This window comes from Passer montanus, unplaced genomic scaffold (genome assembly GCF_014805655.1).
Source record: "Passer montanus isolate IOZ18808 unplaced genomic scaffold, ASM1480565v1 scaffold20, whole genome shotgun sequence".
In the NCBI taxonomy this organism is placed as follows: domain Eukaryota; kingdom Metazoa; phylum Chordata; class Aves; order Passeriformes; family Passeridae; genus Passer; species Passer montanus.
The window spans coordinates 340,817-360,284 of NW_024366592.1; the positions used below are offsets into that span (position 1 = coordinate 340,817).

The 19,468-nt window shown below is 37.7% G+C and overlaps 1 protein-coding gene across 23 annotated transcripts in view; it reads right to left on the reverse strand.

Annotated features, from left to right (window-relative positions):
* The window catches only part of PLEKHA5 (pleckstrin homology domain containing A5), a 159,759-nt gene that overhangs the window by 102,111 nt on the left and 38,180 nt on the right, over positions 1 to 19,468 (reverse strand). The window lies entirely within an intron of this gene.

The window sequence follows — 19,468 nt, forward strand, 5'->3', positions numbered from 1 at the left end:
CTGCAGACAGTTAGAAGCTAAGTTAGAAAATGTCTAATGACTGAAGTGGTGGTGGTATTTATGGATTTTAATGTATTTATACATTTTAATGTATTTAACAAGAAATCAGGTGGTAAATACTTTAAACATCTTTCTCACCAACAGCTTCTTCACACAGGAACAGCCCTGATCACCTGCTCTGACACCAGGGCAGCTCATTTTAATGGGATGTTTGCTCAGCAGTATATTTGAGTTAATTTTCAGCCTCAGTATCAAACTCACCTCTCTTTCATAATGAAATATGATGCACTTTTAGGGTTATAACTAGGCTTTATATGGATTTTATTAAGAGCCTTGACTTCTGTAATTGACATTTTTTAAACTAAACATGATAAATTCTTCAGTAAATTATATGCAGCTGAGTTTCACGAGACTTTCTGGCATCCCAAAAAGAATTCCACAAGGATGTCTCTTGCACACAAGCTCTTTCAGCTCTCCTCTCAGCTTTGGCATGAAGTCACAAGCAGTTTTCCTGAATTTGGTTACTAGCAGCAATACCTCAAGATGTCTCTCTCAAACACTACATCACAGATATGTAAGAATTCTTCCATTTCTATATAAAGCTACATTTTCCAGAAATGTGTAGCAATTTAAAATCTGTTTGCCATTATGTTATTATATCTTATCTATCAGCTGACCTGTTCAAGTGGAAAGAACATTTTTCAAACAAAATGAAGAAAAAGGATATATCTGTGTCTAGACAACCACAGGGGGAAAATTACATATGCAAAGTTCAAAAGATGAGTAGTTTTTTCCTATTTCTATAACATAATTTACATTCTTGTTTCTATTCACAGTTTTGACTGTGCTACATTTTTTCAGTATTTCTGTTGTGAAATGTATATTCCCTCTTTTTTGTTATTTTCTAATTATTTTTGCATCTCACTTGAAAACACTGTCGTGGTTTACAGCTTTTCTTTCCATCCCATGCCATTTTTGCCTTCTTTAGCTTTATTTTCTCATATTTTCCCTGTTAGGCCATGCCCTAATGTCTTCAATACTGAGAAAAATGAAATAGACATTGACTCTCTCATGAGGCAAGCAGAACCAAAGAACACACAAAGTATGTGCACATTTAGTACACCAGCTGATAAGTGCCTTGGGTTTTATTCCTTAAATTACTGCAATCTGATAAGTCTGATTCTTTACAGTCCTCCACTCCTCAAATGCCCACAATTAGATTGAATTGTCAATTGAACTGAGCATTCCCATTTCTGTTGTCATTTCATTTCTAAATATAGGTTTGTGCTCAGGCTCTTGAAGAAGTAACATGGAAAAATAAGGTTTATATCTGCTGTTCACAGCTTATAAAAGCAGGCTGCCTGTTGGTCTTTAATATATGACCATAATGATTCATCTGGAAAATTGTATCAGACAATGTGCCAGAACACATAAAACTGCCACTGCTGCCCACACTGTTAGTGTTGGTTCCCAAGTTTAAATATATATATTTATATTATAGGGTGTCAAAGACTAACACCAGGTCTGAACTGAGCACCTTTCAATAAATCCAAGCTACAGATAAAGCTTTTTTTGGGATAGGCCTAACTACCCAGCCAACCCTCTGCCTATCCTCAGAGTAGAGACAATTCCCCTTCACCCACCATTCTCTTAATACGTTTGCTTGTCTTTTAAAAATAATCTAAACTGACTAAAAAGAGTCATTAGATTAAGAAACACATTCAATATGGGCAAGGTAACACCAGTCCCTGACAAAGGAACTGCATTTGCTAAGGTAAAATGGTTGCTGTTTCTAAAATTCAACCTGTTAGTGACATTCCTTTTTATGTTATGTTGATTCCCAGAATTGCTAAAAATAAATTAAAAGAAATCTAGTAAAAAATTCCATACATGAATTAGTTTACTTTTGCTGCAAGACTGATGACTTCAGGAATCCAATCTGAATCCTTCTTCTTAATGCCCAATGCAATTAATTTCTCTCCAAAATGTTGCTACTGCAAGAATTGTACAAGTCCAAGAAAATGTTTTAGGGCAACATCACCAATGAGCTGGTCAGCTGAGAACACATCCTCCTGCTCTATCTGACATCAACCAAAGCAGCATAAAATATGTTCAAGTTTTTGATGCAACACAGAAGTGAAACACTTCAAGTTTCATAAAAAAATAATTCCAAGTTTCAACCTATCAAATACAAGTTTCTGTGTAAGAAACATTGAAGCTCAGCAGCTCTTTTGTGCTGCAAGACCTACACACATTTTCAAATCCTTATTCAATAATTGTCTCAAAGCACAAATCCCTTTTATTAACCGATAAAGCCAGAGTTAAGACTGCTGCCATCCCATCTGGAAAATATCTCAGTTCTCCTCTCAAAGTAACTTTCCAGTCAGGCAAAGCTCTTTGCAATATTCAAACTCATTCTGAATTGCATCTACATATGTGCTCATTAAGCTGCTTCTTTCTATTAATGGCAGGAACTGCAGCAAAAATACCCTTTTGTAGAGTTACCAGTTTATAAAAACAAATATAATGAATTTAAAATTAACTACTTAGAAGAACATGCTATTCTGACAACTTGCTGACTGTGTAGCCAGAGCAGAATTACAAACATGAACCAATCTGAACAAGCACAAGAACTCTGCCTCATCTCCCAAGACTCTCAATATACAAAAATTAAGTTGATTAAATGCTTGCAGTGAAAAAGTGGAGGAAAAACTCTTCTGCATTACAGAAAATGTAATGTACTGCAAGGGAAATGTGAATAACAATCAAAATTAATTAAAGCAAAATACAGATCAGCATCACTAAGAAGCAAAGTAAGAGAAGTTTACTGAAACAAAGAAAAATTCTCAAAGTGCTCGAATGGAAAATGGAATACAAAGTTCAACGAAAACTCACAGGTCAAAAAATAAATATATTGCATGCTGTGAGGAATCACTTGTAGAGAGTAAAAAGGGAGAGAGACACACCCACATCTAAAACCTAACACAGATCATCTTTCAAACTTCACAATCAGAAAACTTTTCAACACCAACAAGAATTTAAAAATAAATAAAAACATTCACAACAACTTTTGAAAATGAATGCCACAGCTCAGAGAACTATCAGTTAAAACAACAACAAAAAAACCCTATAAACCAAACAAGTGAAAAAAATAAATGAACAAAGCTCACACAAAAAAAAAAACAACAACAACAAAAAAAACCCAAACAAAAAAAAAAAAAAAAACAAAAAAAAAAAAAACCCAAAAAAAAAAAAAAAAAAAAAACAAACAACTACTAACAGATTACTCAGCTCGCAGAAAATCTGGTTTTCCTGAAAGTACCCTATAAGGTCACTTGTTAAAACTCCTGAAAGAAACTAAAGTGCCAGACTCAGAGGTTAAGAGATGGCATGGGTTCACAACAGCGAAAGAACACAAATTAATAAACCTGCAGGGACTTGAGCTCACAAACTCCTCACCCTGAACACAGGGGTTAAACTTTACCACTATTCCCAGGACCAAGGGTGCCATTCAAAAAAGGGCCCAGCTGAAGGATCACAGAGGAGTTACACAGGATTAGGAAGACTGGCAGCAAAATAGCAAATGACATTTAATAGTGGCAGGGTAACATGGTAGTAATGAAAAAAACCCCTCTGTATTTTACACAAGAGCATGCAGGGACAGGACAAGACTGCCAACTGGAGGAGTGTGGAGTTACATGAGATATTGGAAAGAATTCTTCACTGTAAGGTGGTGAGACGCTGGAATGAGTGAGCCAAGAGAAGCTTTGGACAACCCATTCCTGGAAGTGCTCAAGGACAGGCTGGACAGGGCTTTGAACAACCTGGTCTTGTGGAAGGTGTCTTTAAAGCCCAAACCATTCCGTGCATCCACAATATTCAGAGGGCTTTGAAATAACAATTTCTACCATGGAACAGAACCTTAGCATTATAACAGATACTGTTTGATAGACTGGTTATTCCAGAGAAATCACAGCAAGTTTTGTGTGCACCTATGGAACAACACAGAGCTTTGGTGAGCTCTTGAAACAGCTCATGGAGAGCTAGTGTGGGATGAGGGATGAATACAGAAAACAAAGGTGTTAATATAAACATTATTTAATAAAAAAATCAATTAAAATTTAATTTAATAATAACAATTAATTAAAATTAATAAAAGTTAAATACAAAGATATGAAGTCACTGAAGTCATTAAAAGTCACTAAACCACAGACAGCGGGTTCTCCAAAAAACCTCTGAAACAAATCCTCACCTCTGGCAATCTCCATTTCTAGCAAATGCAGCAAACCCAGCCAATGCACCATTCAAGAAACCATGAAGACAGCACATGTCCAACTGCTGCAGAAAATTTTGCTGCTTTTCTCAGCTAAAGTGAATCCCAGTAGGAATGATGATACAGCATCAATTTGTTAGAAACTAGGGTTTATTTTCAAACTTAAAACTAACTTCCAACAGTTTTTTCTATTCCCCTGGCTTCACCTTTTCAACAAGGTAGGGCATGATCCACCCACTTGTGGCACAGAGCTGACTTGCACTTCAAATTGCACAAGCTTGCCAAATATGAACATCTCCCTCCAGCAGGCCAGGGCTTTACCCACTGTTCCCTATTTCCCTGGAAACTGATGCAGCATGGTTTGTGGAGAGTAGACTAATTCTTAAGCCACAGACACTGGAAGATTATGAAACCAGTGAACAGGATAATTAAACTCTGAACGATCCACAGCTAATTTGCAGTTGAACTTCCCTGCACAACACAGCTCTGCAATTATAAATTTCCATCAGATGCTTGAGACGAGTCCTTGTCAGGGGTTTTGCACAGACAGATGCCTGAAACAGGGATACTATTTATTATACTTGGACAAAAAAATTCACCAGCCAGGGTGTAGCTGTTTAATTTTGCTGTCAGCTGAATCACTGGATCCAGCAGAGTGGATTAGCCCCTAATAGCACAGGCTTTCCTTCTGCCCAAGCTGCCACCAGCTCAGCACTGCCCTTCCCAAGTAGTCCACATCACACAGCAACCTCCTAAAGCTGCTGAAAGCAAATCTAATCACAGTGACAGTTCAAATAAAACCAGCACAGATGAGAATCATCATATTCTGGCTTTCCGTTTTGTTAAAATAGATTTAGCTGATATAATGAGCTTTATACTCTTCTCAATAGGAAAAAGCCTACATGCATCAATAAAAACTAGAGGGAGCAACACTTGAAATGCTTTTTTAATTGACTTTTGTTTTCAGGACAACAGCCCAGGGATAAAGTTTCATTAGCACTCCAATATTTTATGTCCTTCAAAAAGTACACAATTTATTCTCAGGATGCCATTCTAACATGATTCACAGGAAATAAACTAAAAACAAAGCCACAAGAAAATCCACAATTCAATTGGATTTACATGACTGATTAAAGTCTCTTCAGTTTTGAATCCTTCAGTCCAAATTTTTTTAAGGTAGTATACACCAAGAATATTTTTCAAAGTGATTAGATTTTCTTAGAATATCCATCTTTAAAATTACTAACACTGACATGTAGTCATGTGTATTTACAGCACCTTTAAGAACAGAAAAGTAAATACTGGGGCTTTGACTTCCTAGAAATAAAATATTCATTATCATCCAAAGAACTTAAAGAAAAATCAAGGGAAATTGGAGAGATAAAGTGCATGGTATATTACGTGCTGAAAAAAAACTACAAAAACCCATTTAGTCCAAAAAGAAAAGAAAAAAATTAATGAGCAAGATAGCCAAAATGTATGCCTTCAATGCAAGCCAGAGGCAATTCATTCACGGCATCACATTTTCTTTCAAGCAGTCTCAAATGGGTTTTTCTTAAGGCTAAGGTACTACTTAGAAATATACACACACAAACTGAAGTACAAACAGCCACAAGGCAGCATTGAAAGAGAAAATTTTAAAAAAGTGTTTTGACATCCTCCTTGAAAACCAGAACAATAAAAGAAAGATCAAATGCTTTATTCAACACTGATTATTACATGAGAACATGATTACTTTAATCCTCTGTTGTGGAGATGAGAAGAACAAATGAAAATTTGCTTGTGTTTCAAAACTGCTGCTGATTCTGCACCTTTTAAGCCATTTGTGACCAAAGATTGCAAAGCAAACTGCTTGAAACTCACAAAAACCCCCTAAACAACTACATAAATTCAAATAAAATAAGAAAAGATGGTTTTGCTCTTAAGTGCAAATGAAAAAAATTATATAAAAAGACTGAATTACTTTCAGTAACACAGTTTGAGAAACAGAAGCTTGCAGAGTGCAAGTTCAGGCACACCATGAGTGTGCAATGGAGGAAACCTGTAAATGTGTTTGTTCCAACTTGTCTACAAGTTTCTCTGCCCAACAGCAGCTCTGTCTGCTGCAGTGAAGTTTGCAATACACACATGCACAAAGAAGTTTGCAATGTGCAGCTTTCCAGCCAATGGTTTTCCAGACACAAGTCACTGTGATTGACCTACAGAACCCAACCATACACACAGCAAACCCTCCTGGACCATCTTTCTGTCATGTGCAGCTACAAAATTCTCAGGAAACCATCTCCACACAAATAAAGGTTTAACATTTTTATTATGTCAATTCCTCCATGAAAAAAAAAAACCCCAAAAAAATCTCTGTTGTTTTAAGTGCTTTCAAACAATTGATGTAGAGCTACAGATCCCCATGCAATATCCTATGCTGCACTTCAAATATATCAAATTATATCTGAAAACCCTTGAAACAATAATCTAATTTACTCTGTATATAAACATGTAGTATTGCAGAATAATTATGAAAGAGCATTAATTATGGATTAATACTCTTTCTTGGTAAATCCTTAGCTGCTAAGACTATAATGCTGAGATATTATTGTTTTAGCAAAATGAATCATCGTGCTCTCAGCTTCAGAGCCATGCTAAGAGAGTAGAAACAAGCTGGTAGCTTTCTACCACTGGAGAAAAACAAGAATTTGTTCTATTTCCTTAGCAAAGGGTGTCTTACAGGTGTTGACACCTGCCAAATCTTGTACTTGCAAGGGCTAATGAGACAGCAGTGTGAACTAACCCTCGACTATTAACTGAGGATTGTTAATTGAGTATTAATGGGTTTTTTATCTGTCCACCAGGGCAGCTCCTGAGGCACACACCTGCAGCTTCCAGCTCCAAGGAAGTCACACCACAGCCCATCAGGACCTGCTGGGATTCACAGGGCTGCACAGCAGGGCTTGCAGATTCACTGACATCTTTCCCCTCTTTTGAATAATTCATTAACATGTGCAAAGCAAACAAACAAAACACAACCCCTGTTCAGAACTCCACACTCAAACACTCCCCACTCAGGGTCTGAAATTCAGTAATTTGTTCAGAACTGAAAGTTTGACAGACAAAGAAAAAAGTGCTTTTCCAAAAAGTAAGTTTCAATTAATGAAACTTATAAGTGCTAAAACCCTAATCCCTCTCTCTGATACAAGGTGTGTTCAGACTAGTGGGGTTTTTTTAAGATTCAATCAGCCCAAATAAGATACTCACAGTGTTCTTACTGCACCAAAACATCAAAATAATCTATGAGCAGTATTAAAAAAGCTAATTCTGCTCTAAGTTTTAAAACAACTGTTCCTATTAAATGTATTTAAGGCAAAATACTCCTGCATTCTGAAAGCAAGTTTTTGTTCTGGCTAGTATTAGTCAGTGTAGAACTAAATATTTTTTGTTAAACATAGGAGTTGCAGAGTTTGTGCTGGTTTTTGTCACTTGGTTTCCTGGGTTGGTTTTTGGGGTTTTTTTTTTAGGTTAATATTCAGAGAAATTCTTTACTTACCTGCTCCCAGATATTAGAATTGTAATTTCCTTTAGGCTTTATAATGGGAGGTGTAGGAAAAAAAAAATGTCCACAAGCAATAATCAAGTACTCCACTGCCAACCCACGTAAATAAGAATCACCCAAAGAGCACATTCAGATAAAAAATGCTACCAAAAGCTTGTTAGAAACACCAGTATCTGAATTGCACACATGCAGATATTTCAATGACATTATTGTGTGATCCATCAAAATTACACCACCACTTCACATTTCAAACGTGATAAAGAATGTCCCAAATGTACTAAAAAGAATGTATCAAAGAACCTCAAACTGCCTTGTTTGTCTTTCACACAGGGGTATTTTGATTCTTTAGTGTTACATTGTGGCATAGTACTTTTTTCCTGCTCTTTTTAATCTCTTTAGGCAAACTGTTTGAGATATTTGTGTGGTTGAGAAATGACTTGTGCAAGTTGACTGACAGGCATTTGAATTTCCTGTTGAGTGTGAAGACAGAAGTTACCTTTGATGACTATCACATTTATTCCTTCTGGACATGAATTTTTAACCCTCTATTTTTATTTTAAAGACAATATCTACCATTTCTGCTCTTTTAAGCCTTGGTTAAAGCTACTCAAACATGAAGTGCCAGCATATGTGCTTGCCGGTAGCACACATTTCCTCCAAAACTTTTGATTTTATTAACTCAAAAGCAGCATTAACCCTCAAATATTTCATCCCAGTTTTAAAGTTTGGAATCAACTTTATAAAGATGAACTGGCTACTACCCTTGCACCCTCTCACAAAAGCAGCTTTCTGCTTTTGTACTATGTAGAGAACATTTATGCCTATTCTTGGATGAGCACAGGTTAGTGTGGCAGCAGGTCCATTCTAAAAATCATTCCCAAACTCCTCTTCACTCTTGAAACCATTAAGAAATTCTGCTTCCATGCCAACTTCCTTCCCCAGAATTCTTACCAGTATCCTAGAACAACTCATATTTAAGTGATTCAGACATCCATAACCTAAACAGTTGGAAAAACAGGTTTTAATCACGATGGTAAGCACAATGTCATTATTAATTGTATGAAGTACATCTGAGAATAATTACTCATAAACTAGTCCTCTTTGGCACTGCAGCACTTGGCATGGTTTTTGCAACCTCAAGTCACTTCACCTGGAAAATCCCATTCTTGTGCCAAGGAGTCAAATATATCCTGCATTAATATTTTAATGTGGAACACACAGTTTATTCACAGAAGCATGTGAAAGGAGTACCTTGATCTGCGGTCTAAGCTAATATATAAATGCAACTTTAAAAAAAAATAAATTAACAATACCCCACCAAATAAAAACTAAATCCCATCCAAATATTTAGCTTGTCCCCAAAGAAAAGGAAGCTCATAATGTAAGAGAGTCTACATTTATTAAAATAAGTGTCAAATATTCTTCAAAAATATATTAAAAAAACCATTTGGCTTGAACAGCAAGAGCAGGAAGGTTTCCACAGAAATGGGTCTTACCCTAGGCCAAAGACTTTTAAGTAGTAAAAGGTAATTTTCTTCAGGTAAAAGGTAAATTTCTTCAGAAAAAAACCCAAAACCCCTCAAACTCACACCCCCCAAACCGCCTCACATTTGTTTGTTTGAGACTTGATATCAAGTTTCAAAGCTGCTGAGAAGGGACTGCTGTGGTTTATTCCCCTAAATCCCTTACATAAATTTTTATACAAAGAACAGAATTTGCCTTCAGTGTGGAAAATAAAAAGAATAAGTTTCCTGGAGAAAAATACTTCATTTTTTCCCCTGGGTTATCTACTCAGGGCTGAGACAGAAAGGAGGGAGAAGGAAAGAGAGCAAGAATGGATTAAACAGTCACAAATTTCTGGTCCTAGCATTAACAGAATTGCTCTACCTTTGAAATCTTTTATCATTACAGAAGTCACTCTTTCTTCTGAATCAATGATTTGTTTTAATCTCACTGATATACCTGTAACCCACCTGTGCCTTCAAGACACACAGGGCTTTGGTCAGTTCCAGCAGATTTCCAGCCCAAAAATGTAATGAGTGAGAGATTTCATTAGAAAAGTGCCACATCATTTAACATTCACAGCACAGGTATTATGAAGTTCTTCCATAAAGGCTCATGTTTTTACCACTCAGTGAGTTACATATTTTTTAGGAGATTTTTCCATCTATAATCTGATGATTTTTAAGTGTCTAATATGATTGGCAAAAAACCCAACTGTTTTTGTTAACAGGACGAACACGATAAACAGATTTTTAACTGCATTTTCAATATGTTCCTTGAATTGGTTTGGACATAAAAGTCAACACTTCCACAATGCAATGAACTCTTTAAGTGTCTAATATGATTGGCAAAAAAAAACCCAACTGTTTTTGTTAACAGGACGAACACGATAAACAGATTTTTAACTGCATTTTCAATATGTTCCTTGAATTGGTTTGGACATAAAAGTCAACACTTCCATAATGCAATGAACTATTTCCATTCCCTACCCTACATTCAATCATCTCAAGGACATAAAAAGCAACATTTAAAAATATTTTGACACTTCCCTCCCCTTTAGATATATATGCACTAACTGGCTGAAACCACAGCTACCCAATGAAATCAAGCATGCTATTTTTTTTTCCCACGCAGGAAGGATGAAAACATCAAATATTGCAATTTTCTTTACCCTTGGCATACCTACTTTTCCCACGCCATCCTCATTTGTGTCATGTTACATTTTATTTCACATCCTGCCCCAACACTGCTTTTTTGTCCTCTCAGTCCACTTCTAAGCCTATGCCAAAGTAAAATGTTAGACTGGACATCAACTGTGTTCTTGTAGCAAGTTTGTAGAGAGGAAGGAATACTGAGAGCTGAAAATACCACCTGCTTTAAACAGCCTGAAAAATCTCTGCTACTGAAGCAAAGCAGTATTAATGACAGATTTCTTTCTAGAATACTCCTAGGCTTCATGCTCAAATTCAGTTTAATTAATCTTTAATGTATGCTATTTATGTACATTGTATTTATAGTCTGTGCATACTGCATCCACTACTAGATTTGTGCAACAGAGAAGCATCACCTCTTACTCAGAGGCTGAGCTACTCAATCTCCTCTGAGGAATGCCACACAACCAGGAAAAAGAAAAAAGAAAATCCACCCCTGAGCCAAAGTGCCCAGCATAAGCCACATCCCAAAAAAGGTTCTGCACCCTTGGCAGTGCTCGCTGGGAGAAAGCTGACAAAAATCTCCCTCCCTCTTCCCTCTTGGCTTTAACGTGTTTGCCCAGGAATCAAGTGAATCCAGCTCCTCCTGGGATGGGCAGAACAGGCAGTGAATGCTGCCATCTACCAGAAATTCGGGAGTTTTCTGTTTCAGCTGGCAGTAGGAAAGCAGGAGCTGGGGGGAAGGCAGGGGAGCTGCTGGGCAAACACAGCAGCCAGCTCTTACCCAGCCATAATCTTTAAAAGTCACTAAATAAAATCCACAAGGAAAAAGGACCTTTCAAAAAGTAGAACCCGGTCCAAGTACGGAAAGCAAAAATGTAAAGCCACAATTCAGCAGGCCAAGAAAAATTGCCTCTGGCATATGGCACAAAAATTGAACCAGGCTTGCTCCAAACAGACAAAATTCTCTTAGAATCTTAAGGAGAGGTTTGATCTGAAGAGGCAGAAAGAGCACTCAAGACAGGCAAAACCACAGTAAAATAGCCAGCCACATTTTTCTCACTGGAAAAACCAAGTTCCCCTTAGAAACACTGAAGAGCTTCTTTACAGGCAAGAGAGTTATCAAGTGTTCCAAAGCAATGTCACTACAGGAGTGTTATTTTAGAGAACTGGTAAGTGAACTGCAATAAAACCACCTGGTTAAATGAGTATTTATTTAATTATGCTAAGGAAATAAGGAAAAAAATTAGTAGTATGACATAATGGCTGCACTTCGCATATAAGCTGGCACCTTCTTTATCAGATCCTGTCTGCTCTTCACCCCTCCACTCTTTTCCAAATTCAGCCTCTGTGCTGGGTGGTTATCAGGTATTAAGAACATCATTATCAGGTATTCAGAGAAGAACATAATTAATAGAAATTTTAATGCATAGAGTATACTGTGAAAAAATTGATATCACCTCTGTAGGGGAAAGCTTCGCCTTGCACATTTATTATAATGGAGTCCTGTTAATCAGAGCCACATGGTTATCTGTAAAAATGTGATTTTTTCTTTTCTTTTTTTTAAGTCCTTCATTCAGATCTCCTTAAGAAGCCTCATAGTAATGAAACAAAACCCAAGTCCTGTGTAGGTAGAGTAGGAATATGCAGAATATGAGACCCATTATACTCAAGATATTCATGAGCTCTCTGAAAAATGAAGTGCATAGGAATAACTTGCACTTGATAGAAAATTATTCAGGACAGGGAAATTTGATTGAAGAGGGCTGCTGAGAAAACCCACAATAGCCTGTGCCTGAGATACAAGATAGAAATTGAAAGGGGGGGCATTAATTGAAAAGGATTCTTACAGGAAAGAGAAGTGCAGCCAAAGATCAGGCTTGGATGAGGGGCTGCCTCTCAGAAAAGAGACCCTTTTCAAGTTTCAAAAAGCATCAGCCCTGAGGCAGTAAAAATTTAAAAAAAGCTGGAAGAACAGCCAGCCCTGTCCCCAAGGGACACAGGGATCCAGCCTTGTGCCCCTACTGCAGCTCCTGCAGGGACAGCTGGGAACAAGGAGAGCCTCCAAGAGCCCGGGTTCAACTGGACTCAAGCTCAGAGAAAGTGGAGCAGTACTGGGAAGTGATTCTGAAAATTCCTCCTGCACAGGAAACATTCAGCATTTCTAGAGTGGTTGGAGTGGAAGTGGGAATAGTGGCTTCACTGAAAAGCAAGTTTTGTTCATCAAAAGAAACAAAAGGAACAAATCCTCTCTCTCCCATCACAAAGTACTCTGGAGAGAAGAAAAACCCCCACATGCATATGCAGAATAAAAGCACTAAAATACCACAACATGCTTTGGTGCAGCATTTAGCTACACCCACACGCCCAACAGGTACCCTATTTTTATTATATTCTTTCCTAAAGTCTCAACATTCATCACACACAGGTCTCTCTGGTCTGGCTGCCTAGTCCAACCATTTTGAGGTTATCCTCGAGATGACCATTGATTATAACAAAAAACAAAAGCAACCCTCCATTTACTACACAATTAGAATTGAGCTATAAAGTTCAACCACTTGGACAAAACATCCCAAAGGCAGCCTTAAAGTTTGGGTTTGGTTTGTTTTTTTTTTTTTTGCATAAGAACATTGGTATCAGTGTAATAATAAAATAAACCACTTAAGATTACAATAAAATCCTATCCTGAATATGCACTTAGGGAATACACTGGAATTGTTTTGAAACTAGTATATAATCCTTTATGAGAACAAACTGATGCTTGTGGGGCCTTTTCTCTCCTCCACTTATTAAAAAATAATATGTTTAATCAATATTAATGTCAGAGCACAGAACCTGCACTCCCAGTTAACTGGTTTATTAACAAATAAAAAAATCTATTACTCCCAACAAGAATATTTTCACACTCCATCACAAATTTAATTACTAATGGCACTTCAGGCATCATACCAAATTTCAAGCCTAACCCTTTTATCCCTACATTACATCACAGCAAGGTTAGCATTACAACTCAGGTGAACTGACTCCACTTTCCATCAAGAAATTTGCCAGCAATCACAGAAAGCAACTCTTGAGTGCTAAAGCACTAAAATACTCTTATTTGTTTTCCAGGCAGCCTGTACAGCCATTGCTACACACATATTTTAAGAAACACAGCATTAACTCTCAAAAGACAAAATTAATTTCCCTGCAGGAGCATTTACTTGTAAAATCTTGGTAACCAGATGAACAAAGGACAATAAAAAAATTTTGGCTCCCCAAAGAAAACACTTGGTTTAGCACACAAAGCAAGGCAGATTCCTGAAGGTGACAGTAAATGACATTAAACTGGTTCCAGCCTTTAATAACCACTGAATAGACACCACATAACACAGCTGCTCTGGTACCTGATAGCACTGATACACATACAGGCAAGCAGCTGCCTCAGTTTGAACTTAAAATATCTCTTTCTTGGCCCAGAAACCAGGTGGTGTTTTGATTTGTGCACTACACATGATACAGGAAAACTTAGTCAAGGACTAGTACTTTATCAGCCATATAAGCATAAAATAAAACCTCTTACTTCAACGAGATTTACATTCAGAGAGGGGAAAGGCAGACCAAAAATACAGACAATATGCAACAGAATGTACCTGATGAATTACTACTGGAAAGCTAACAAATCCATCCTGAAATAATATGCATTTGTAAAGTCTTTCAGAATGCAGAGTGCAGCATAAAAAAACCCCAAACAAACAACAACAACAACAAAAAAAACCCCACAACATCCCAAGACTGAACAAATGCAGATTCAAAAATCAATGTGAAAGTTTAACACATGCCCAAAGTGACATGATCATTTCACAATAAAAACAAAAATGCTCATGCACAGCACATTCTTAGCCAGTAAATCTAGGCTACAGTTAGATATTTGAATGCTTTCATCACAAGTTTAATAAACAAAACAACCATCTTAGTGTGTGTTAACACCATGACGACAAACACAGGCTGCAATTGTCATCTGTCCCACCAAGGCTTTGGAAACTATCAGGAACATTGTTCCCTTTACACTGTTTTTTCTCCAGCATTAGTGCTTGTCCCAACTAGCAGACACAGAAAAGCAATTACTCTCACTTTGCTGTAGCTGTTAGTGGATTTCTGGAGGTCCATTTCCTTCCAGCCTCTTCCTCTGTAGGCTACATAATCTCTCTTTACAGGCTGTGTTTCCCTCTTTTTGGTTATCTCACAGTCTGCATTGACTGGATGTGATTTCATCAGATTAATGCTTAAATACAGTGCACCCATGAACTTACAACCCTTTCACTACAGAAAGGGTTATTTCTGTATTTTTCTACAGAATATCTGATGTGAGTGTAGAAGAAAGTGGAAATGTGCATATTCTGAAATCCACTACTGCCTTTAACAGGGGTCTCATTCACCCTAACCAGGTTTCCACTCTAACAAACAGAGCTGGTGACATCTGGATTTCCCAATCCAAGATTCCTGGTGTGGATGAAATCACCAGCACTGCTCATCCTCAACAGACACACTAAATATCTTCAATATTTAAGGATTTGGGGTATTTTTAGTTCATCTCTAAAGCTGAGGATGCACCTATGCAGCGCTCTCACAATAAAACAGAATAATTGTAGAGCAACCTCTAAGAGGCAGATACCAGTTCTATTCCAGGACAGAAAATCCTGGTGAGATCCAAGACCTAATCATGGTGAGACACAATACTAGACCAAGACTGTCCTCCAGCAAGGACAGAAGAATTAGCAAATTCTTATAATAAAACTACATCATTGCTGACAGGGAAATTGAGATGCTTTTGTAAGCCAGTTAATTACATATGGCCTTGAAAGTGATCTTGCAACAAGGAAATCTTACTGGACAGAGTATTACAGAGAAATCTCATGTTGATCTTAGAATAACAACAACACTCTTTTAAACAAAGCAAACATGTCACTACAGTATTTACAAGTTGGGATTAAACTTCCCTTTTGTACAGAAATGCTTACTCTATCCTACAGGCCCCAAAAATCTGCCTCAGAGCTTCCTTCCAAAGCAATAATAATTGCATGAACACTCAAAAGAATCTCTTCATCTGCAGCAGTAAAGTCACAGCTCCAATTCTTCCCCCAAGGAGGCAAATAGAGTGTTTTTTGAGGTCCCTTCCTTGCTGTGTTGTGAGAATGAAGGGACATGCAGCAGTAGCAGAACTGCAAACAAGCCACAGTATGGAAAAAAATAAGAAATATTTTGGAACAAAAAGGAAGAGAACAGTTTGCCCACGGAGAGAGTAATAATATAGGATCAATTTACACATTAATGAATAAATTATTAATAACATAATATTGTAATTTGCTTAAATGATGAGCTATTTCCTCTTTACTGCAATATTTTACAGCTTACCTATTGTATACTTGCATATTTATGTGTGTGCTTCATAATCCCAGAACACAGGGCAAAATTAGGCATGGAAATCTTCAGTATCAACCCCTGGAGCACTCAAAGAGCCTTTGCTGCCAAAAACACTTCATATAGGACTGGTTTTAATGGGACTAGAATATCAATTGACTGGATACCAGCTTCTACAGTTACCAAGGTTGACCAGAGAAGTCAATTTCCAGGATGCTCCGAGGAATGACAGAGGAGCAGCTTCAGCAAGGAAGCAGACTGAGAAGTCTTCCAAAAGGACTTTGGAGTTTAAGCAATCCATTGCATCTGAAAGCTTTTGTGCCCTTCTCCTGCCAGGCAGGAAGAGCAGGAGAAGAATAAAATGAGAACAAGAAGAGAAGAATGGGTTATGAGCCAGACTACACCAGTGCAAACCTGGCCTTGCCACTAATTCCAATTGAGGCAGCAAATCTCATAGCAAGAATGCATACAGTCTCAGAGGAGGAAATCAACTATGAAAAAATGATCCAGTATTTATAAAGAAATAAGCTGGAGGAAACCTGGAAGAGCTCCAGCAAGTCATAGAAGCAGTTCAAAGCATTACCAAAGACAATTCACTCCATGCCAGTCCTTCCTCTCAATTGGAACAAAGATCAAGCTCACAAACTACCAATTAGTTCAGACTGCATTAGACTGTCAGAACACTTTGGGGCTACCCTAGCCAAACTAACCAATTATTTCATTCTTCAAAGAGCTTTCCCAGATTTAGAGACTTCCTTGTCCAGGTTTTGCCTACCAATACTCTATCAGATATTAAATACTTGTTTTATATATATCCTGTAAGAGTCAACAAAATGACATGTATTCCCATTTCCATTCTGGTTTTCTCCACTTTCTCTTCTTATATTCTGAATTCTTACTTTTCATTCCACATCTCCACAACTGCTTTAACTTCTCTAAGTTAGGGCATCCTTTTTTTTTTGTGTCAGAAAAACTCTTGCATCAATTTGCCTCTTCTTATTTCACTTCATTTTAGAGCACGTTTAGTCCTCTTGATACCACCCTAATATTAAATATTAAGAATCCAAACAACCTCTACAGGTTTCTTGCAAAGCAAATAAAGGTTAAAATTAAATACTTAATTTTAAAGTATCTTCCTTGGAAAACATCCAGAACTGCTTCTCATTTCACACAGATCAAGACTATTACTCCTCACACACTTCCTAAGAGATCATGATTACTACTGACTTGAGAAATTAAACTCCCTTCATGAACACCATCCCCCAGCCCTTTCCTGACACTACAGTGGGACCTCAACACCACACAAACAACAAACAAAAATCAATTTAAGTCAGTTACAAGGTCTTACTTCACATGGAACGAATCCAAGGTGACAGCCTAAAGGCACTGGTAGCAGCTTCCTCAAGGCATCATTTTTATTTTAAAAGCCAGCTTGAACACACTTAGGAAATGTGGAAACAGGCTTTTTTCTACGCAGAGTTACACAAGAAGGCCACAGGGGTCCAAAGAGCAGATGAAAACCTGGAGCTGATGGTGATTCTGATGCTGATGTGAAGAGATCCCTCACCTTCTGCCCTGAAAAGTACTGCATGATTTTAAAGCAGCAGCACAACCACATGCTGCACTGAACACTGCAGATTGTTTTGGTAAAGAATATCCAATCATGAGGGTGTTGCACACTCAGCTGCTAGGACAAAGGGATCCAGACTTTCCAGCTCATGGGATTTAACGTCCTAGCTGACATTTCTGTAGGCAAAATCTACTGCTTTAAGGTGGCGTCAATCTGGTAGCAGCTCAAAGTCTCACAGTTTTAGGTTATGTTTCATCACTGATATCTGCTGGTGAGAAGGAACAAGAGACAAACTGAGAAATGCTCATTGTCAGCTGCTCTTTAAGTAACAGCACCTTTTGGAAGAGTCTGGTATTCTGACTAGAGAAGCGACATGAAAGAGGTGATTTAATTTACAGTTCTACTGTGCAAGACACAAAGCAATCTTGCTAAAAGCTATGGAAGCATTTTGAATTGAGCAGGACAGAATACACAATTTCAGATTATAATGAAGGAACTGCTAAATGTTCTTAGAACTATAAGCTTCACCATAACAGCAGCAGCCTTGTAGCTCCCTTTCCTAAAATCTGGCACATTAGAGGTAACATACATGAAACTATAAAAACATAGACATTACCAGTGAGGAACTGCAGAGGGAATTTTGAGGGGAAAGCAGAGCAGAGACAGTGGGAAGAAAGCTTAAAAAACATGTCAAGTTCTATCTTTCTCCCAGGTTTAACCCCTTTTGGTGTGTAAGCAAAGCCTTTAAAAAGTCAGCCCAGGACTACACCACAATCTAAGTGTCAACACAGGCATCCCTTTTGAAATAATTTCTGAGGTGCCCGAAGCTACAAGATTAAATCCCTTAGGAATCCTGACTCCAAACACTATCCCATTTACAATAACATCTTGAGTGTTGTTGATGTGGAGGTTCCAGCAGGATTTGCTGGCAGGCAAATCACCTCAAACTCATCCCAATGCTCAGCTACATCCACCGCGCTGCTGGCTTACATCACCTTAACTGAGCAAAAAGCAACTTAAAGTTGTGCTGACTGCTGACAGACAGAAGGACTAATCTGAAGGCACATTTCAAAAACTGACCTGCTGTCTGAAGCGATGTGATTTATTCCTGACTCTGAAAACCAGGACAGAGCTCCTGAGCTGGCGGAGCATTAGGCTGAGCAGCAGAACGCAAACATTCTGGTTCTCATCACAGCCCCATCGCTGCAGGGATGTGACAGGGTCAGAAAGGCATTCTTCAGAAGGCAGTTTCCACTACTGCTTTTCTCACTGCTCCCCAACATGGAGATGTAAAATATGCAAACTTTATTGCCTGTTTTTGAGAAGAAATTGTGCGAAACTTTGCTGGAACACACAGAGCTTTCTAGCAAGAGTAAATAACCATGCATTGCCCTACTGTCCTGGAGCAAAGATAAAGCTGCAACTGAATTTCAGCTTTGAACAGTTGCAGAATGCTGCTTTAAAGAGGTCATCTTTTAATGTTAAGATCATCACTGTCCTGTTATGTTTCAGCCTGAAATAATGGCATTCAAAACATCTATATGCTACATGCAGTTTGTTCTGTTTATATTTAGTTTGTTATGTTTTCAGGGACTAATTAGAAAAGAAAGATGCTTGTTGCTTACAAGCCAAAAAAACCCCAACCAAAAACCAAAATAATCCAAAAAACACCCAAGGCAATCTTTTTTTACTCCTAGAAAAACAACCCCTACTGATGGATCCCTAACAATCATACTAAAAACCAAAATAATCCAAAAAACATCCAAGGCAACCTTTTTTTTACTCCTAGAAAAACAACCCCTACTGATGGATCCCTAACAATCAGACTGAACCCTAACTAAAAACTTTTAACCTACAAACTGCAGTGGTTTTTTTTTCTGCAGATATCTTGAGTTTCCGAGCTATACAGCAGCAGTCAAAACACAAATTAACTCTGAACATGGCCATGTTGAGTTAACTGACATGTTTGGTTCACACAGCATTGATCATTAGAATAAACATGATGCAAGCTCTTTAAAGAAGCCAGT